At 37.3% G+C, this 23,388-nt stretch overlaps 1 protein-coding gene across 7 annotated transcripts in view; it reads left to right on the forward strand.

The window, feature by feature from the left end:
* LINGO2 (leucine rich repeat and Ig domain containing 2) overlaps positions 1–23,388 on the forward strand; it is a 454,439-nt gene that overhangs the window by 210,885 nt on the left and 220,166 nt on the right. For all 7 annotated transcript variants that reach the window (XM_085528789.1, XM_085528791.1, XM_015849935.3 and 4 more), the window contains exon 3: positions 10,805–10,891. The gene's annotated coding sequence lies outside the window, so the exon portion shown is untranslated. The remainder of the gene's footprint in view (positions 1–10,804; positions 10,892–23,388) is intronic.

Consider the following 23,388-nt stretch of genomic DNA (forward strand, 5'->3'; position numbering starts at 1 on the left):
TATATTATGCATAACAGTTTGTGTAACTGAAGTATGGAATACAGGTGCAACCTTTCTGTTGCCAAAATGCAAGTATTTTAGATGTGCCATGTAGAATTTCATTGTCAAGCCAGTTTTCTGCTAACTACTCTGGAACAGTGAGATGAATAGGCTAGCAACTGCCAGTAAGATTTAGAGGATCACAGAAGTGTTTTCAGATCACACAATTACAGGAAGGGACCTCCAGAGAACATCAAGTCCAACCTCCCTGCCAAAGCAGGTTTCCTACACCAGGTCACACAGCTCAGCATCCAGGTGGGTCTTGAATATCTCCAGAGAAGGAGACTCCACCATCTCCCTGGGCAGCGTGTTCCAGTGCTCCGTCACCCTCACCGTAAAGAAGTTCTTGCGCACATTCATGAGGAACGTCCTATTTCTCCAGTTTCTGGCCATTTCCCCTTGTCTTGTATCCTCACACTGCTGAAGAGAGTCTGGCCTCACCACTTTGCCCCCCACACCTTGGATATTTATAGACCTGGATCAGGTCCCCTCTCAGGCTTCTTTTCTCAAGTCTAAACAGATCCATTTCACTCAGCCTTTCTTCACAGGGAGTTGCTCCGGGCCCTTCACCATCTTAGTGGCCCTCCGCTGGACTCTTTCCAAGAGATCCCTGTCTTTTTTGTACTGCGGAGCCCAGAACTGGACACAATATTCCAAATGAGGCCTCACCAGGGCAGAGTAGAGGGGGAGGATCACCTCCTTTGACCTGCTGGACACGATCTTTTTAATACACCCCAGTATGCCATTGGCTTTTTTGGCTACAAGGGCACACTGCTGGCTCATGGTCAACCTGTCATCCACCAGGATGCCCAGGTCCCTCTCTGCAGAGCTCCTCTCCAGCAGGTCATCCCCCAACCTGTACTGGTGCATGCAATTATTCCTCCCTAGGTGCAAGACTCTACACTTGCTTTTGTTAAACCTCATCCAGTTTTTTACTGCCCAGCTCTCCAGCCTGTCCAGGTCTCTCTGAATGGCAGCACAGCCTTCAGGCATGTCAGCCAATCCTTCCAACTTCGTGTCATCAGCAAACTTGCTGAGGGTGGCCACTATCCCCTCATAAAGGTCACTGATGAAGATGTTGAACAAGACCAGACCCAGCACCAACTCCAGGGGAACACCGCTACTTACAGGCCTCCAACCAGACTCTGCACTGCCAACGACGACCCTCTGTGCTCTGCCCATCAGCCAGTTCTCAACCCACCTCACTGTCCACTCTTCTATCCCACACTTCCTCAGCTTTGTTATAAGGATGTCGTGGTTGACAGTACTAAATGCCTTGCTGGTATCAAATGTCTTGCTGAAGATGTTTCTGGCACTTCTCTGAACAGAAGCAAAGCTTGCTGAGATCCAGGTGCCTTGCTTCTTGTCTTACAACTGGCTCAGACGGAATGAGGGATAGTGCAGAAAATGACAGTAAACCCAACTACCTGATACATGCTCATGTGTGTGTCTATGAACATATATATACAAGGAGAGATAATTTAATTCAAAGGTATTTTTTTCTCTATAAAGGGATGAGATGTTGTGTGCACGTTGCTCAGTGTTTTCCTATTATGTCAATGTGTACATATATCCCTGAAAGCACGGAACAAATCTGCTGTGACAGGAATGGCAAAACCTGCCTGGGAATATTTAACTGTGTAAATACAGACTCACAGATTTGAGCCATGTATTTCAATTTAAAGATGATTTATCAAAGCAATCATAAAAAACAAGTCAGTCTTCACAAAATGAGAAACAGGCAAAAGCCAAATGATGGTTCAGTTTGAAGGCCAGATCTATTGACAGAAAGGAAGAGTAAATACTGCTCACATCTGGATAATTACGTGCTCATTGAGCAAAACATTTTCCCCATGTGTTTTGACACTGTGAGAGAAAGATGATCCCGAGTACTCAGCAGGTTTCCTGCCACTCTGCAAGGGTTCTAAGAATGGGTATCACTACAGTTTATGTCAGAGCAGTTTTCATGTCTGATTGCTACTACTAGCAAATACTGGAATATCTTCAGTAACCAGCACGACTGGACTAAAAAGAACAAAATACTTATTTTGTTTTTCTTCAGTTGATAGTTTAAGAGCATCGTCTCAAAATTTATTTTTACTAGGTTACGAAGGAGGAAAATTTTTCAAAAGAGCAATTTCTGATGGTTTTTCACTGTGGTTTGTGTTGCTGTGATTTTTTTTTTATTATTATTTTTTTATTTTTTTTACTCTGATTTTGTGATTCGTGGTAGCTGTGAGCAACCACTGCCTAAATAATTCATAAATGTTTCGTATGTGCCAGCATGCAATTAGAGTGATGTAAATAGCTTTAATTACAATCCTAGCATAACATAAAAATTAAAAAAGCTTTCCAATTAAAAAGGCAGTCAAATGCATATTTTGGAACAATGTTATTGGAGACAGAATAAGGAAAGAAAGGGAACAAATAGATCATCAGCTATCGAGCGTTTTCTTTCAGAACTTCAAAGGGTGATATTTCTACAAAGGTCTGAAAGCAGGACAGCATTAAGAATTCTTTAGCACTGTATTGTGACAAATGCATATTAGTTTAAATGAATCCCTTTTTTCTTTTCCCCTTTGTACATGGCATGCAAACTGGAATGTACATTTACAGTACCTGAAGATAATTATGTGTTACTTTACTGTGCTTCTTCTGAGCAGGGAAAGCTATGAAAATGCTGCTGTCATCTCCTTTAATGTCTGACTTGTTAACAAGAGTAAGAGTCATCTAGTCTTTTTGATAATATCACAGCTTCAGAATGACTTCCCTATTAACATCAGTTACTAGTGGAAAATTATTTTTTGTTTTGCTGTTCCAATACAAGCCAGGGGAACGTATTGTTGAGTGCTGTGAAAAAAAATGCTTCATTTCATCCCTGAAGTCTCCACATGTTGTCTTCCATAGCACTAATTAGTTCTGCTCTTTTAAAAACATCTTTCTTTTTCCCTTTCAACTGAAAATTTTGTCAAATAAAATGTGATAAAAAACTGACATTTTCACAAATCATCCCAGTGAGATGCAATGATGGGACCATATACAGAAACTATATTCTGTGCCTCTCATTCTTTTTGAAAGTACCACAGTCAGACTTGTGCAGTATTTCTGACACTTTCAAGGCGCATTAGACTGACTCACTGTGCCAGCATGTATCAGTACATTATGTCTGCAGTGAGACTGATGTCTCTGAAGCATTGGTTTTATGACATACGCCATCTGCATGCAGCTAATGTCTAAACAGTAAATTCAGTGCATTCTGCAGTTTCATCATATGTGCAATTCTGATATGTATGCTATTGATAAGCTGCACAGTAGAAATGCAGGCAACTCTGCCCGTAACTCAGAGACACTCCTTAATACAGAGCATTCATCTTTGGGACCTGCTCCTATGTTATAATCCAACTGACATGAATCTATCAAACCTGGTAAGGTCTGCAGAGCTTTGCACAGTGTAAGGATGGCAAAAATATGTCCAGACTGTGTAACCTCATCCTAACTCACTTTTGTTGTTGTTTCTTTTTCATTTGTTTTTTGATTGTTTTCTTTTGTATTGTAAGAAAGTTATGATACATGTAAAAATGAGTGTCATTAGAAACTTTGAAACATTAATATACCAAGCAAAAAATATAGGAATGGCTTAGTTAATGTGGAGGCTGAATAGATAACTTTATTAATAGGCTTTACACTATTTCTAGCTCTGATGTTCAGATCTTGAAAGCAGGCTGTATTAGAATACTATGTAACACAGTTGTAATGAGAGGCCATTGCACACTCTTTCTGTTTGTTTGTTTGGAAGCAAGACTATGTTGTCGGTTGTAAAACAGAATAGGCACAAGTGCATCTTCAGAGAGTTTTCCTTCCATACATTTAGCTCATTAACTGAAATGATCTTTGTGAAAAGCACACATAAGCAGATTTCATATATCGTTGTGCTATGAATATAAATTGCAATTTCAAATTGTTCTGGCTGCCAGCTGATTTTGTTTGAGATTTCTCTAGAACTGTTTAATGTTAATCCATCTGGATACAGGAGAAGAAGTCAATAAAGCTGGTGCAGAGATGTAGAAATTACACCTTACTGTGTTAGCAACAACTTACCTCCTAAGATGAACTTTTTTTCCATCAGTTTTTGCTTGAAACTTTGACAAGGATGGAGGAACCCAATTACAATCACCAGAGGACATCTGCTAGTTAGTTTTGCAGCCGACAGATGCAGAATTTCTACATGCTTCAGGTGCCTTCAATTGCCCTTTTATGCTTCTTACCCATTTCATAAGTAGAATTGCAGCTGTTGAATATGCGCACAATCTGGCTCCTGGCCTGGGGTGGGTGAGGAGCAGAGAATGAGAAAACTCCACCTGGCTTTCCACTGGCACGTGCTAACGTGGCCTACACAAATCTGTTACGTGCTCTTGGGGACAATTCTGAATAAAGTAGATTTTTGTACTATGAGTGCTCTAAAGGAAAAACAGAGTGGTCCACATCCTTTCCAGTAAAAAATATTATAAAATGAAACCTGCATCAAAGAAAGGAGTGTGAGCATCTCCTCTGTAACTCTGAGCAGTCTTCTCCAAAGCCAGGCTTACCTTTACCTTCCTGCTCTGTTACTGAGAAGCTCAGGTGAGCCATAGGAAATTTTGTGCTAAACTTGGCAAGCAACCGTACTCACCATCTAACCAATCCTTGTAGTTTGTTGGATCAGTAGCTGCAATCACTGGCCAAGTCTGAGCATTTTTGGAAAACAAAGTTGATTTGGACTTCCATGTGAGCTGCTGTAAAACAGAAGATGAAGAAGTATATTTTTGAAGAGAAAATAAAGAGAAAATGTTTGTTTCACAGAACTTTAGTTCACTGACTGAAGATGTTCATACAAATTTGTACTGTGTTTGAAATTTTCAAAAGACCCTAAGACAGAGACAAAGCCTCTGTGTGGCAAGAAGTTATGAGCTCTGACTTTGAATGAAGCCTCATTCTCTCTCTGAGTAACTTCTCATTTTATAGGGGTTTCAGAACACGTGTGTAGATATCCTCTTTAACTTGTCTCACACAGGGGATGGGATGTCATTCAAGTACAGCAAGAGCACTCCATCTCCTCTCCACTCCCTATAAACCACTTCTTCAGGGGACGCTGTGCTTATTAAATGTTAACAGCAACAGGAGGCCTTTTTATTTTTGCCCCACCTCCATCTTCCTTGTAGATTTTTCCAAGAATATTTGTGGGTCCTAACAGCCAAAGACAATCCGTCAAGGAAGCCCCATAAAGCTGACACCTTCCTAAAGATAGGTATGGGCAAGGCCTTGACAGGACTTGAGCCTAAATGTGGGGTCAGGATCAGACAAGAATGTGAGAAAGATGGCAATTTTAGCTCAGCATGGGTTCGTTGCAGGTGAGGTTGGTTAACCAGAAGCAAGGATGGGGTTTTGAGCCATTCAGCCTTGGTGATTCAGAACAGAGGAGGCAACGAGAAGAAAAGGAAGTCAGGCAGTGAATGCTGATATTCTTGTCTTGAGCAGTAAATGGTCAGCTCTCCCTTCCAGATATGGCTTCTTTCCTGAGCTGTTCCGAGGGCAAGATAGCACTAAAGCACTCTTCCAGTAAATCTACATATACAAGTGGAATGCAGTGTTTAATTAGTGGTAAATTAAATTTTAATACTATTTTTTTCTTGTGTATCTTTGCCTTTGGATATTGCAGTATTATTGCTAATCAATTCACTAAAAATGGTGAAATGAGGGAAAGGACAAAGAAGTCATACAAAGAAGTCATAAATGTCTCTGATATTAGTGGTTCCATTCTACCTGAACACGGACACTTAAATATTTAATTCACAATTTATTGTAAACTTAAAAGCTTTTTCTTTTCTTCTTCTCCCCCCTGCCCCTTTTCAAATGCCTGGAGGTATGTGTTGGAAATAGCACATTCCTTTCCTGTAAAGTACTGAGTATTCTCTGTCAGATTCTGAAAGTGGAAAATTTCCATTAGATAACTAACTAGTTTTAGCCTTCGCTTAGGAGCTTATGTGATCATAATCTCTTTGTTGTTATATTTTCCCCTAGGCAGAATTCCCATAAAGTGTCTCTGTGGCCTTAAATTACTCGGGAGTGATTGTTTCATTACCTTTCCTTTGTGACACGTCAAAGGCCAATTTTGCAGTGGATCTGTGATAGCTTTGTCCCCTTATACTCAGAGTGGTTTCACTTGAGACATAGACAGTTAAGTTGACTAAAACTGTCATGTCCAAAGAAGCTCAGACCTAATTTTTAACTTCTAAGCACCCACAACTACAATGGCTAAGTTTTCCTAGTTTTCTGTGGGTCTAAATAGGAACATGGAATATATTGTTCTTAGCTAACAGTCAAGTCTCTGTAGCATCAAACAAACCAGGAGAAACAAAACTGAAAGCAAGTTTTGCTGGTGGTATTTTAAACCACAAATGTGTGTCCTGGTTCTAGTATTTATTTTTTCCTCTTTTTCTACCTGTAAATCATCTTGCTCTGATAGCTTTTGTGTCCCTACCCAGTGCTGCAGTGACCTGCCTAGATGTGACTGTTACCAGCACAAACAAGCAATCACTGAGCAGAATGCTTTTTAGTAAGAGAAGTCAACAACACCTCAGTGAACCTACAGTTTGTTGTGGATGCTATGAGACACATGGCATTTAGCAGTTGCTGTAAGTGCAGAGATCTGAGTGTAATAGTTACTTCTGGTATTCTTTTCCAGGTTCAAAACAAATCTGGATTTAGTTTGAATTTAGCACTGAGTTACAGTCTTGACTTCATACTTAATTTGGCTGTTAGAATGGTATGTTAGTTGTTCATATCAAACGTAACTATTTGAGTCTTAGCCCAAAACTTAGTAGTAGCATGCAGCACCAGTTGTTCTAAGCCGGGAATAGCTCCAAGGTACATTTAGCTGATCAGTCTAGTCAAATGCATTGTTTTATTGAAAGAGAATAACTGCTTTTATGCTCTTTCATGAACATGGACTAATTTTAGAGGTAAGAGATGAATTAGCAATTCACACTGCATGCTTACCAGATGCTGTTGTCAAATGTGAATGAAACAGCAACACAGTAAAGCTGAAAACAACATTTGGAGATCACCTTGTCCCTTCAGTATTACAGACTAAGCTAGGCAAGAGAAGTGATATATTTGTTCAACCCATGCCATTATTAAGTTAACCAAGCTGAGAGCATAAATATAATATTGTACAAGAGTTTTGCTGGTATGAGTTCCCGTCACTATAATTAAGCAAAGAAATTGAGTTATTCTGACAGGTGATTCTGTCTGGCTGCTTGTGGTGATATTTTCCCTATACTGAACTCAGTCATTTGTAAATCATACAGCTTATTTCCATCCACTTCCTGAGTCCTTCAGATGAGCATTCTGCAGATGATGAAGACATATTTTTCATGTAAAATTATGTATGCCTTTTTGTAAGCCAACAGATCTGTTGTAGAACAACCCACTATCCCAATCACTCTGCAAGGGTTTATTTTCATACCTGTTCAGGGTAAAGCAAGAAATAAGTTGAGTGCAGAGGGCCTGCCTTACCTGAAAGCTCAGATCAGAATACAGTCACATTTGTTCTTTATTATTTTTGTCCTCTAGACAGAAATAAGAAGGCTTGTGTTTTTAAGCCATACATTGAAACATCTTTAACAGAAAGGGTTAGAAACTAGCCATCCAAGTTTACAAGTTTCTAACTATGTTAGCCTGTCTAATTGTTAGGACATTCCCCTCAGGAAAAAAAGAAATCTGAAAACAAAGATGAGAATCCCAGCAAGATTAAGGGACAACTAAGATTGTTTTTTCTCCTAGGACCTAAGAAAAGATAAGTAGTATGTCCAGCTTTTTAGCTTTTTGTTTGTTTGTTTGTTTGTTTTCTTAATCAGTGTCTGTGCTTGTGTATTATGCAAGGAGCATTGCTACCTGTCTTTTATAAAAATAATTGTGGTTGACAGTGAAAACTGAACTGTGTTTTAGCAGATCCGCATAGTATAGTGAGTATTTGAGCTCTCATTTTGCTGCTAGAATGACCACAGGGGCTGTAGCCATAAGTAGAGGAGATGGGTAGAATCCAGTCAGACAGCAAGAGACTTGTTGAATAAACTATTATTAAACCTGGCTACAGAAATTGTTCTAAAATACTGTCTGAGATTTCAGATACTATTACCATTTTCACTGTTGTTTCAATTAGTTGTTTCAATGATGACTCTTTCTGTCCTGCAAAGGTTTTCTCCTTTTGTGTATTTTTTTAGAGGATGATTTCCCACAGCATTAGACCATGCTGATTCCTAAAATATTTGCCGGAGAGCTCTTGCTTCTCCACTGGGAGGAGACATCAAAGAGTTATCATCTAATTGATTTTATGTTTTGTCTTTTCCTTCCTTGAAAAATGAGGTCATAACACAGAATAAGGAAGAAAAAAAAGAAAACAACAAAAAACATACTCAAGATAAATTAAGATATAGCCTTTAGCCTCTCTGAGTCCTGTTCATTCCGAATGTGAACATTTTGTTAGGATTTTTATTTTTATTTTTATTTTCTTAAAAGATGTTTGCTTAATAGGAATATCAGGGTGGATTTTTTTGTTTGTTTTTCATTCTTGTTGTTTTTTTTGTTGTTGTTTTCCTTTGGTTAGTTGATTTCATTGTACCTAAAGTATAATGAGATTGAAACATTGAAATACAGTGACATAGTTCACTAGTATATAGAGATTGAATAAATTGTCCAGCTGAAATGGGACTCTATGAAATTCTGTCTTGATTTATGATTAGGCAGATTCTATTCTCTTTGTAGTTAAGGCTGAAAAGCTAACCACTTAACTTCAAGCAACATGGATCCCCTGTGCTGCCCTTTCAAAAAAATGCCTAACTCAAATCAGTCAATTTCTGAAAACTGAGGTGGGCAGATTTTCAGTTATCTTAATTATGTTGTCGAATGTGAATCTTTACTACTCTGTGTTACTGTATGAATGAGTGACAGGTCGGAGTTGTGATACTTTCATAAATTTGTGAAGTACAGTACCCAGGAAATTCAACTGAATTTCCACATACAAACGTGAAGAGAAAGAAGGCTGATGTATGTCAGCAACATATTGCAAATCCGTATCTTCTATTGATTTTTTTTTTGTTGGTTATCAAAATGCATTTAAGTTTGCAGTAGATCTGCTGAGAGCAGAAACAGGACAATGCAGTGAAATAAAAATAAAAAATAACATTTAAAAAGCCTGATTGCAATGAATAATGGTACTTTAGATGTAAGGCAGAGTCTTCAAAACAGCATTTTGAGTAGACGAATCACTGTGAACTTTAGGAGCTTGAAGTGTTGTTCCTTTGGTAATTGTTCTAGAAGAAAAAAATGAGATCTCTAAATTTTCATAGATAAGCCTGTTTAGCTTCAGTTACAGCACTTCATATTTCCAACACAGGATGAAATTTCGTATTTTTGTGCCTCTGATACTTACATCTCCTTTTCTAGTATCTATGTTCCTGGTAATGAGCACTATCCAAGTCTCTTTGACTCAAGACTATTTAAAACAAGATTATGCTGTGTTTGATACTGTGCACTGTGTTGAAAGTTACTTTTGTTTCACAATTTTAATTCTTTATGTTCCCAATGAAAATTTATTTCATAATCTTAGTTCTCTTTTTAAAAAGTTTCTAATCCAGGTGATGTAGAAATAAGCTTAAAAATCAAACAAACCCAAATCAGTCTTTAAATAATATGAGGACTGAATAACAGCAGCAAAGAATAACTTATGAAGTTGCAGTATTTTTTAACTATTTTCATGACATTACTTCCACTGGATTCTGGTGCTTCTGAGTGCTTGGAGTTGGCTGTGTTCACTCTGTCACTTTACAGCATTTTATTCACAAAAACATACAACCAAAATAATAAAATAACATCTGAGCACAAACAAGAATGGGGCAAGAGGTGTTACTTCTGAGGCTGTGGTACTCTCTAAGGGCTTTCTCTGGATGTCATCAGGTTAAGCAGAAGATCTGCAGGCAGAAGTTGCCCATGAGAAGAGATGAATCCATGAATGGCCTACTGCTCATAATTCACACAATTGTAAAGCTGCATAAACGTGATCATACACCACTGTAAGAAATACCTGTGATACTTTATGCAGTATTGAAAGTGCATCTTATGCACTGAGTGCAGCATCTCTTTTTTTCAGTCTCACTTGCTTTTTTCAGGCATAGTTAGAATCCAAATAAACACCAAAAGGAATTCTATGGTGGTTCTACAACCTGCATGTATGTTTTCTGTGCAGTAATATGTAAGATCTCTGAATAAAATAAACTCATCATGTTTTATTCTGCTATGAAGGCTTGGGGATTTGGTAGCTGTTTTGTCAGTATGTACTGCACACATCTTATTTCTCTGTAATAGACAGAGTCAAAATCTACTGATTTTAAATGCTGGGTACTATATGACACTCCTGGAAGTAATTTCATGAAGAAAAGCTGAAGAACCTTTAGGGCTAATATTCCTCTTTTAGATGTAGGATTAGCCTGGATGTTGCCTGCAGCAACTGTCTCAGTTCCCCAAACTCTGGCCCAAGATGCACGTCCACCTCTCTGCAGATCTGAATGCATTATTCTGCTATAGGCCAAAACACGAAACTTGTCACGAGCCACCCAGCTGCAGAACAGAGGTCCAAAATAGGAAACAGTAACTGCCGTAAGAAAGCATAGAGCAACCTGGACCACAGAAATATGCCAAGTGACTAATTCTTGTTTTGTTTGTTTTCCAGCTGTGTTAGTTGCTTTAATGCAAGTACCTGTTCCGTCAGATGACCTTGCTTCACTAGTGGTCTGCAGCAAGCGACAGTGTAAAAGCTGTAAGTGTGGCTTCCCTTGTTTTCATCCTATTAAGAAAGTAGTTTACTGCTCACTTAAGATCTGGCAGTCTTGGCATGATTCAAACTGAAAGGCTTGTCATTGTTCTAAATATTTCAGGTAAACCTGGCCAAGTCTGAGTGCATGTCAGATTTACAAAGACTTGTCAAAATCATAAAGTTAATGGGCTGGAGAAGAAGAAATCTTCATAGCTGCATAATCTTGCTAAGTGGAGATCTAAGAGTAAAAAACAATACTTACATTAACGGACATTATTTTGATGACACTCTCTTTAATCATTAACTCCAGCTGATGGAAGAGGGCATACCTAGCTCAGAACCATCTTTGCTGTACTCAGGTCTGCTATTACGATTTTTCTCTGGATGTTGGATTACTGAGCAGTTAAAAAATTGGGAAGAAAAAGAAATGGTAAGGAAGCCAGACTCTTAAATCCAAAGATAGATGAAAATGTTAAGTGCCCTGATTTCTGAAATGCTGAGCCTCTGGCAACTTTCATTTACTTTAAAGGAAGCTGCCAGGGCTCAGCACCTGAAAATAAGGTCAGTTATTGAGGCACTTTGCTAAGACTTGGTGATCTGGAGACTATAATCGGAGTACCTCATACTGTTCCTATTTGGGAGGAAAGAATATTCTGAATAGAAAAAATAGAGGCATAGCCTCACTCCTATCAAGCAATGTACACAGGAGAAAACAAGGTCTCTCCATGTTACATAGTCTGATTTATTTTCTTGTATGCTAGGGTGTTTTTAGTTGTTGTTTGGTTAGGTTTTTATTTTTATTTATTTATTTATTTGGGGGAGGATTTTTTGCTTTTGTTTTGTTTTTGGAAGGGGCATGGTAATAAAATCAAACAGAAAAAGGTAAATTTTAGCAATTTTGTGATTTGAAAAGTCAGTTTTGGGGTCACTACAGGGCAAGTTTCCCTTCTACTGGCTGCTCTGCCTCTGAAGGGTGACAATAAATTGGAGGGCAATGAACTTCTACACAGGTAGATAGGAACAGGACAAGGATATTTTAAAGTAAATAAGGGCTGATTTAGATTAGATATTGTGAAGTTTTTTACTGAGAGAGTAATGAGGTGTTGGCACAGGCTGCCCAGAGAGGATGTGGATGCCCCATTCTTGGAGGTGTTTTAGTTCAGGTTGTATGGGGCTCTGTGCAGTCTGATCTAGTGCTTGATCTAGGGGTTGGCAGGCTGTACACAGAGAAGGGTTGGAACCTGATGATACTTGATGTCCCTTCTAACCCAAGCCATTCAATGGTCTCCATTCTTTTTTTTTTTTTTTTTAAATTTTTATGTATTTGTCATATTCAAGCGTAAATGTAGTAATTAGCTTTGTTCCTAAGCGGCAGCACGGATGTGAGGTTAGGAGGCTCCTCTCTTAAACATCAGTTTCCCTCACTTAGCAATCTCCTGAGGCTAAATGTAGTAGTATTATCTTGCATTCTGTTTGGGAAATTAAAGGCACTGAAAGTAAGGAAAATAAAAAAGACTTTCCAGCAGTCCTGTTAAACTGCATTTCTGCAACCTTTCATTTTCTTTTGAGCTCCAGCATGTATTTTTTATCAAATTTGTCTCTTAGTTTTTGAGCCTCCTGCCTGTCCCCTGCACAAAGCTGTCCCATGGTAAATGCTGTGCTGGCACTCACGTTAGAACACTATATTCAGGAGTTCTTTACTGAACTGTGAAAAGTTGCCCTAGGCAGACAAATGCCTCAAGGCTGAGCTGCAGAAGGAGACTTAACAGTCTCCAAGGCCGCTTTATGACATTGTTTGTGTGTCCCCAAAGTGGCAGTTAGAGGAGCTTCATTTCGTGCTTTGCTGAAACGCTCCTGAGTTATGACCAGTTGCTCCAGTGATTTCAGGTGGTTTTCTGTCAACAAGCATCAACAAGCGCAGCAGGCAGCTGGGCCTACCTCTTGCCTACCACGTACCTCCCAGGCCTGCCTCTAACACCTCCTATCAGTGTGCTCAAATGTCTATTGTGGCTTGCCACGAAGACTGTAATTTGCATAGACATACCTGCCAAGAAATATATTTTTCCCTCAGAAATTGATTTGTGAGCTTGCTGGACTACTCTATACATGTATGCTTGTATAGCTGACAGTTTCAGAAGTGAAAAATCGTCCCCAAAAGCCAGACACAGCTGGTAAACAGAAAGTAATGGAAGAAAGTGGTAGACAAATTATTGTTTTATTGTCTCCTTTGTTTACTTTGCTAGTGTCTTCAGTCTAATAGCCTAGGGCTATGTTTTAGTGCTCTTGAATTTAATACCCTTGAACATTTATCAGTAGTGAGCAGGAGCCTCTCAACAGTCACTAAGTTGTTTTACAGAAGCTGAAAAGCAGAGGGCTCCATGAACTATTCCCTTCTTTAAATTAGGCTGGTTCCATTGCTAACAGTGGTGGGAACTCTGTGAAAAGGTTATGTGGGGAAAAAGCAATGTGAAAGTAATTCTGTGGTTGTTGTGCTTCTCCCAGAGAACACTCTATAAAGCCAACTCCGATGTCATCTCAGAAATGTGGTGAAGAGGGCCAAAAACAGTCCTTTCTGTAGTTACAAATAATCAAATCCATAGAAGTTAAGAATTGACCTCATAGATTAAGATGATTAAAATTCTCTGGTTTGGTCCTTGTAATGTAATGCTATGGTGTATAGTGAAACCATGCTCACACTATTATTACTGTCTACTCTTCATCTAAAACTTTGATAGTTTTGAAAGAATGTGATTTCACAGCTTTTCTACACAATCTACCCCAGCTCTGAACCATTCTTAATATATATTTTCCATTATGCATTTTTCTTGTTCATTCACTTTTCACAGTGTAAGAGGTATACAAAACAGATTATTCCAGATCCCAATCAGTATCCCTGATCTTCCCCGTGTGTATAAAAAGAATACATTTTCTGTAAATAATATTCAGTAAAGCCACAGTGTTTTCCAGCTGTCCAGATCAAATCTGAACACAAAATTCTATTTAATATAAATTCTAGCAATCATTTTTTAAGCCTACCATGTTGTTTTTAATGTTGCTATCACAACAGAAAAGTACTGAAACAGATTTTCTGTGCGTGTATTTTTTAAAAAAGATTATGGAAAACAAAACACAGAAATACATAAAACTGTAGCAAATCAGTCTTTTGTTATTCTTATCTTAATTTTAGTGCTTTGTTTCCAATTTTCAGTATCAAAGGCTGTTTGGAAGGAATGCAAGTTGTGCTGCTATTACTATGTAATCACATTTATAGGTGACAGTCTAATAAAATATTGCAATTAGCAGTTTATTATTTTCAAGATTACTTCAAAAATATTAGTTTCGGTGTTTTCAGACCCAAAAGAATGTGATTACATAGATGTTTCTACCAAGAATAGCACTAAGCGTTTACTGACTTTGTACTCTAGGAAAATTTATTTTCATTGACTTATGATCCATAAAGGTTTTCGCAAAGGATGGTACAGTATAAAAAACTATTTCTGTTGGGATTATATGAAAAATATTGTTAGTAATCTCTCTCGGTGCTCATTTGGTGCTATTTGTAAGAATGTGAATTAAAGCACACAGAAAATAGATGCCTGTTACATATAATTTCAGCAAAATAAATACATGTTATATGCTGCCACCTTATGGTAGCATAAGCTACACAGGTCTTCATGTAACAGTGTACTCCTGTGCAGGAAGAAATTATCAGAAAAACAGGTAATATGTTTCCAGCCAAAAAGATTTTGTGAAGTCAAGCACTGTGGATAAATTTTGTGAATATTAAAAGTTCAAGTGTGAAAACTTTAAAAAGGATGACTGGGAAGAATTGCAGTTTATCCATAATCTCACTTGATGTTGGCAATGTTGCACTAAACCTCAACATTTTTTATCCTAAGAGTGAGCACGGTAGTTGTTTAATATCTGAAAGGTCATACATGTGGGACAATATAGAGATAAAGCTATTTCTGGCAGGTTTGGATAAATAGGTAGTAAAGGTCTATCTTTGATGCTACAGTTTGAACATGTTGGCATTATGTCAACCGTTATGGACTGAAGGTGACCATTTTTATTATTGCCAACAATGTCAGAATATATATATATATATATATATATATATATATATATATATATATATATATATATATATATTTTTAATAAGTGTCTCCTTATGTCATTTTATAAGCAGTAAAACTTTATTTCACAAAATGCATAGTCAAACTGTGAATATCTTGCTGTAGGATTACTATGTATGTTCATAAAACACATAGAAGGAAAACTCAACACAGATTTAACATGTGCTTTACGTGTTCATCAGCACTGGATAGGTAGAAACTGGGAGGGAATATGGGGCTACTATAGAAACACAAATATGCTTTCCCCAATCCAATATTCTTCCCTAAGCACAGGCCTTGGCCCTAGTCAGATGAATCTTTTTGTTGATCAGGTTGAGTGTTCATTGTGGAAGTGATCAGTGGTGTTCCTTAGGGGTCAGTGCTGGGACAAATGCTCTTTTGTATCTTTATCAATTACATTGACAGATTGAGTGCGTCCTCAGTAAGTTTGCAAATGACATCAAGCTGCATTATGAGGTTTACACTCTTGAAGGCTGAAATACCATCCAGAAACCTAGGCAGGCTGAGTAGTGGGCCCAGGTGAACCTCATGAGGTTCAGTAGAGCCAAGTGCAAGATCCCATGTCATGGCAACCCCCACCATCAATGCAAGCTCAGGGATGGAAGGACTGAACATCACCCTGCCAAAAAGGACTTGAGGAAACTGGTAAACAAGAAGGAGGATACAATTAGCAATGTGCCCTTTGCAGACCAGAAGGCCAACTGTATCTTTGGCTGCACCTAAAGAAGCGTGGCCAGCGGGGTGAGGGAGGTGATCCTGCCCTTGTACTCTGCACTTGGAGCAGTTTGACCAGAGAATTGGTGGATGTCCGATCCCTGCAGATATTCAAGGTCAGGCTGGATCGGGCTCTGTCCAACCTGGTCAAGCTGCAGATGTCCTCGCTTGTTGCAGAGGAGCTGGATCAGATGACCTTTAAGGTCCCTTCCAACTTAAACAATTCTGTTATTCTGTGAAAAGCAATTAATTATTATCTCTTTTCTTAAAAGGAACTAATACTGCAAATCTGATCGCAGAATACTGTAGTGAAAGAGCAGTGTACATACAACTTTTTGCTGTATATAGTCAAACTCTGTTAGTTATTGGAAAGCAGTCTTAAGTATTTATTAACAGCTTCAGGTTTATTTACAGCACAAAGACAAGCACACAAAAACTCCTGATGTAAAAACATTCCCCTGCTAAGTAATTTTCTGTTTGTTTACTTTAGTACTTCCAACAGTATAAAGTACAAAGCTCAAGTGTTTAGTTGATGAAGATGTCAGACTGAAAACATAAAAGTTTATGTTTAAATGAATCTGAATCCATGTTCTAAACTCCAGCTGGAAATGGATTTCAAATTGACAAGTATAACAGCTGAAAGTATGTGCATTGCTTTGAAATGTCCAACTTTAGATAGTCTCAATAACCTCTAGACTCTTAAAGATAATAGGGTAGATAAAAACGGAGATTCTAAATTGTGCAGAGCTTTATACTGTAGGTTATCATATAGCAATTTCAAAATCAATTCGATGTTGAACAGGAAGCCAGCATAATTCTGTCAGAACTCAGATTTCATACCTTGTGCATGTTAAATCACAGCATCTGGATTTTGTATGCATAGGAAGAAATTGCATTTATGGGAAATATTCAGAAAGTCATGCAGTAATCCAGCCCTATATGCTAAGATGTTGAGGCAACATATGGTAGCGCATGCAGTAATGGTATTTTGTGAGCTTTAGTTTCCAAGGTCATATCCTTGACTGTTATTTAAACAGTATATCCACTTGTTTAAAGCAGTATTTCCTACTTCAAGAATCCAGCTATAATTTCCGTCGCTTTCCTTGTATAGTTTCACCCTCCAATAGTAAGATAAAATTTATTATCCACAATGAAAAGCTTGAGTTTTCTTAAAATTAAATGCAAACATCCTCTCAAAGATGCTTCTATTATAGAGCTTTCATTAAAGCTGTTATAGACAAATTCAATGTTCAGCATATGACTTACTGCAGAATTTTAAAGAAGGTGAAGAAGACTTTTACAAGTTTTGACTAATGTTAACCAACTGACCAAAACAAGAATTCAACTAAGAAAAGTCCAATTGGCTGAGATAATTCCTGTGACATACTACCATTTCAGTGCAATTTATTATAACTGTCTTTTGACATTTTTCTTTAGCTCCATTCAGGATGTTATGTTTCCAGTAAGTGAAGGTGGATTATACTGTTCCACTCACAGCCATGGATGAATAAACTGACTGTAATCAGAACACATCATACTGATGAAGTTACAAGAAGTAAAATGCTCACTTCATTACTTTGTAAGCATTTGAGTGCTTTTACCTCCGTCTGTCTTGATGTTTGGAGAGAAGTTTCTGTAATAGGTTCTCTATCTAATTGTAAAGCCACTTCCAATTGCTTTTCAGGGCAGTAGTACTACTTGAAACTTTCTGTTGTTCAGAAAAGTAGGGTATTATTTTTTGATCAAATTTAATTGTGCTTGTTTCTTAATGCACTTATTCCAGCTGTGTTAAGCACTACTGAACGACACCAAAAAAGCTGAAACATCTGTCCTATAGTACTTTAGGAACATTCAGTCTATGAAGGGCTCTTTTGTGCTTTTTTTTTTTTCCCCAAGTTTTTAATAATAAGTTGGGAAGTTCTGTCTTACACTTTAGAGTGAATATAGCAATTCTGTTTTGTTTCAGAAGAAATATGCATGCTTTTAGATAGCACTTAAAGCAGCGAGACATACTGTTCTTTATTTTTTCTTTCTAACCTTATGCTATGAAATTCATATAGTAATCAAAAGTAGCAAACATGCAAGGGCGATTAAAGTCAGTACTAGTTTCTTTTTCTATCAGTTAATATCAGTGAATTATGTAGACTTCTACCTTCAGGTTTGCTCATTCTTCACAGAAAAACTGGTCACTGATATTTTTGTTCAGATCTCCTTTTAGGATTGTCAAAGGGGTAATTTATTTCTTTACTCATATTATTGTAGACCGTATATCTGTTTGACATGAAAGAAGATGGAAATATTCTAATGAAACACAAGCTTTCCTGGCGTCTGTGGAGGTGGATGGGTGAAAGTTTTTGCATGATCATCTATTTATTTTAGACATTTCCTTCCATGCTAGTTTTAAATGAAACTGGATTTGAGTTGAAGGAATTAAGATACTGACTGTCTTTAAGAGGCAGACATATATAAGCTGTATAGCTTGGGCATAGTGACATATTTATTGAAGACTTGAAAACTGAAGAAAAAGAATATTGTTTAGTGTTACTGGTTAAGCCACAGTATTCAGCGGTACTAGAAGAAAATGCTAATTACAATTGAAATGACTGTGTAGTCCTGTGTAGATCACGTTAAACATAGACGAAAGTAACAAGATCTTACTTTTTTTCTAAAACCAGGCAATATAGCTGAAAAAGCCTCAGTAACAGTGTTGGTTAGACCCATAAATATGAAAAAGTAATATATGTAAACAGCAAAATTATTTGTTGTGCTGGAACACTACCATTGTCCTGAACCACACAGAAGATAAACCAGATAATAGCAAAATATGGACTGGATTTTCCTTCCATTCCTTTTTTTCCTTCCAGGATGAGAAGTAAAAATGGTGGCTTAGTGAAAAGAGCACTGCTGTTTAGGAAAAGGTGTTTGGTTCCCAGCTCTACATATAGGTAATGCAAGCTGGAACCTTGATTTCCTGCATCCTGGGGAAGTTCTGCATGATCAACATGTATGAAGTATTGTTTGAGAAAGGATAAAGGGGTATTAGATAGACAAAAAGAGGGACAAACCTCAAAAAATTCAGGCAGTATGTCAGAAAATGTGTTAGAAAACAGAAGGCATGGCTCTAGTTTCTAACTTAAGAAAGCATAAATTGCAGTTGAGCAATTAAGTTGGCTTCCTTAAGTTAGCCTGTCCACACAAGGCAAAATTTGAGTATCTTTTATGAAAGGTAGTAACATATCCATATTAATGTTTTCTACAGATGTGTGTCCTTCTCTTGAATTGCTGACCTGAAAGTCTAGCAGTGTGCAGACCACACTGAACTAACTCACTTGAAATACAGAGATATCCCCCTGGAACAAGTCTCTCATCTCAGAGACAAATCCTTTTGCTTATATCACTATATTTTCACCAGTATTGAAATCTTGATAATTTTGAAAATAAGTTAAAAATTGCTTTGTTCTGTGCTCATTAAAATCAGTGCAAAATCTCATGTTCTTTTCTTTATGTGCTAAGTTAAGGTAAGGATCGATGCTTTAAGCTTCATACCAGAGCTTCCTATTTACTTCTGAAATTTGTGTGTTCTATCAAATTTCAGGCTCTGCTAAACATGTGTTACAAAGGACTACAAAATGTGTTTAGGCAGATAGACTTTAAATAATAGACAGAAAAGGAAGATGTTAAGGATTCTGAAGCATACTGACAGATGGTGAGGTTAACTATATGCCCTTCCATTATTTCTTTTTGTGGTGCCTTTGATGGCTGATGTTACTTGAAGACATTGTTTCCACCAGAGATAATGGCTTATGGCAAAGAGTTGTGCTGCGTTAATGGAGCTGCAGAGGCTGATGTTCATGTTGTCATTGAATGAGTAACTGTCATCCCTGTCTCTGTCACTCCTCTTAGTAACAACACTGTGTAAAATCAGAATTCTCTTTCAAGGACAAGAATATTTTTAATTCATTTCATTCTTGCTCTGTACACCTGGATGTGATAGCAGAAATGAATGGCAATATTATACTTAAGAAATCTCTCTGTTAAATAAGCCTTGAAAAAGCACATGGAATTGGTGGTATATGTCGTAGCTTCTCTGCTGGCCTGGATGAACAGGTGTAAAAATAACCTACTTAAGCAGGTTATTTCACTCTCTGCTATTTACTTAATATTAAATCCTTTTATACCTCTGCTCATAATAGATTATGCCTTTTTCCTGCTGTTCTTAAAAATAATTCCCAGGAGATCAAAGGCATTACATAAAGGCACATTAGGAATTCTTATGTTGGCCAGTGAGATAATTGCTTTGTCATTCCACTATCCCTATGTTTAATGCAGTGGTTATGCATTTGGATGTTAATCACCATGAGATCTCAGAGCTGAAAATGAAGAGAACTGAAGAAGAAATTCTACTTAAAATGAACTATTGCTGTCCTTCCAGCTTTGGTTGCAAAGACAGACAATCGTTAAAAGCCGCTTTGAAATTTGTACATATTTTATGCACACAGACCAGTCTGTGGTTGGGAACTATCTGCATAATATAAGGAGTGACATGTTGGGACAACAAAGATGCTATTTCAACACTTAGTGCAAAGACACTACAAAAGAGTGGGATGGAGTCCAAGTGAATGCCCCAGAGCTGCAAAGAGGAAACCAAATGCTGTGCACTGTTAACATTGCACTGACAGATACTAAAAGCCGAGAGAGTTTACTGGTGCAAATGCTAGAGACTTAAAAGCCAAACTTCAGTTAGCATAACGTTTACTTTAATAATTTTTGAAATCTTCTGCTGTCATTTGTTCCTGTATTTTTTATTTCCTCCCGTCACAAAATCCTCCTCTTTCCTCTTGTTAGAAATTCTTACTAATAAGAATTAAGGAGAAAAGGTTCTGTAAATATGGGATGCTCAACATTCTTGCAAGGTTTTCTGTTTCTTTTCCTTCCAACCATTTCCCTTACCACTAATAAAAGTTTCTGAGGATTTTATGATTAGAGTACATTAGTTATAGTAGCTGTAAATTCTTTGCAAATGCCTAAGAAAGAATATATTATGTCTAAAGTTGTTATTTTTTGTTGCGCCTATGCTACTTTTATCCCATGATACCTAGTTGAATGACTATACTGCTAACTAAATATTATCTAGCATTGCAAAAGAGTTTTCCAGGGAAATCAGTTACATCCCTTGGCTGTACAGATATCAGGTACTGCTGATTCATTTTTATCTCACTCTTTCTGTCTTTCTCTCTCTCTGCAGTATTAGGTCGTATCAAAGGAAGAATATTGTTGACCATTCTATTACTTTCAGATCCACAATTTTGAATAGACAAGTAGCATTATGTAAACAATAGGGAGTGAGAAGTGTAATTTTTAAATGTCTAGGATTTTATTTTATCTTATTTTATTTATTTATTTTAATAAGGGAACCATTTCCGATTAATTTCTCAGTCAGTCTTGCAGCTTGTAGAACACTGTCCTTTAGTTTCAGCTTTAGATTATGATAACTGTTAAATGTAATTCCCAAATCTTGCCTAAACTCACTCTATTAGTATTGGGTTGTGTGCTTTCATTCTATCCAAGACTACAGGTTCTCCAACATTTTGCAAGAAACAAATATGTGTTCTATAATGTGCATTCATTGGAGTGGACTACTGGAGACCTAATAGTCAACAGACTATCAAGCTTGACGTAAGCTAAAATTTGGTTTTGCTGTAGAAAAAGCTACAGTTATGAGACGCTGTATGTAAAGAATGGCTCTATTATTTGTTAACCTGTGAGCCACAGCAATCTATTAATGTCCAGCAATTATTCCTTGTGGACAAATGCTAGATCTGCTCAGTCCTTGAACTATCTACATATACAGAATTGCCTCAGCCCTAGGGCTGTATGTAGCCTCAGAATTTAGTGCATCCAAAGTTCTTACAATCTGTTTGTGGTGCCTGTTGTTCCCCTGTGCCTGGTGCCTGGGGGAGCGTTTGTTATAGAACGGTCCCTTTATTTAAGCCTCTGTCTGGTGTACTTGGTCCAACCACTGAATTCTATATGATTTGCCTTACTGTGAAGTAGTGGCTTCTCTTTGTTATTAGCACTATTCATAGAAGAGGTTCAGCACAACTAAAACATAATTTAATTTAATTATTTGCAGCATTCATTACCTACATAAGAAAATCACTAGAATGTTATATTATACATAAGCAAATAAATCTGTATTATAGCCTGGGTTTTGTGCAGTAGTAAAACTGAACTGTAAACAAGAGGTCAAACCTTATCCATATGTTTGATTTCTGGAGCGTGTACGTTCAGTAGCTGCTTTCCTTTGGGAATGATAAAAATAATGGCACTGCCGAGCAGGTTACGGGAGTGAAGCCAGTAAGTTAAAATTATTCATGTAAAGGTTTATTGAATCAGACTTGTTTTACTGCTACACAGTTTTCTAAATGTGTAGGGGAGGAGTGCAGGGAGAAGGCAGTGAAAATCAAAGCTATATCTTATTTCTCTTGAATGTTGAAAATACTTTACTATTTCAGTTAAAATATTAACATGAGTTAGAACTTGTACACAGAAGGACTAACCAGACTCTTGACTCTTGTGAGAGATTTTCAGGAGGTGAGAATGGTCCAACATGCAATTTTAGAGGAACTTTATGAAACACTTCATTTTTTCCAGCACACGTTTTTATTTTTTAATATGTTGGATCTCCCTGCTCTGTTCCTAATGCAGCTTAAAAGTTTGTTTCATTATTAATTTCAAGAAATGAATCTGATTGAGGTCATAAGGATTTGAAATATTGTGACATGGCTGTCACACAGAATTATATTTTGAAAGTTTGAAAGTTTAAACATTATTTAAAAATACATTAAAATCCATATGTTTTTCAGTTTCATTTTTCAATCCGGAGTAGCTGCAGTTGACTGTACAAAGGTAGACTGATTTTGGACATTCAATGGGAATTTTAAGTTACTGGCATGCAATTAGTGTGATCTCAAAATATGTTTATGAACCATTGATGACCAACCAAATTAGTAGACCAGCATGACTTTTAATGTGTCCAGTCTAATAGAGTAGTTGTAAACGTCCATGTTAGTTAACAATAACAACTGCTATTTGAATTAAAAATTGTATAAATTACATTATAACATGCAACTCCATTTTATCCTTATGGATGTGAGTCTGTGAAACCCAACAGCACAGCAAATACTAACATTTTGCCTTTAAGTGTTCAAAAACGTAAAATAAATGAGGCATGTCTATTGATTGTCTTTGGCCTACATTATCTGCACAGGAACTATTAAGAAGGCTTTTCTATCTTCCTTTCATGCCTCATTTTCTCATTCTATCTAATGAAGAGCTTCACTTAAACTGTAATGTGCTACTGTCTTGAAAGTACACTTTTATGACACTAAAAAGCTATAGCTGTACATTATGGGCTTTTTACTGCAGTGTTTATTGCTATGTTGCATTGTATGGAATAATAAAATTTGGTGCCGCAGGATTTATTTGTTTAATTAATTTTTACCTTTAAAAGATATTTTGTCCACTCTAAGGGCAGCTTGGAAACCTGACTTCAAAAAGCAGGTGGTCAGCAGTAGCTCTGCACATAGAAATGTCTGTAACATACAGCTGTGGAAGGCTGCATTCTTCTTCCTTTGTAGGTGTTACTAA

This window comes from Coturnix japonica, chromosome Z (genome assembly GCF_054131305.1).
Source record: "Coturnix japonica strain WE chromosome Z, WE-NBRP24, whole genome shotgun sequence".
Lineage (NCBI taxonomy): Eukaryota > Metazoa > Chordata > Aves > Galliformes > Phasianidae > Coturnix > Coturnix japonica.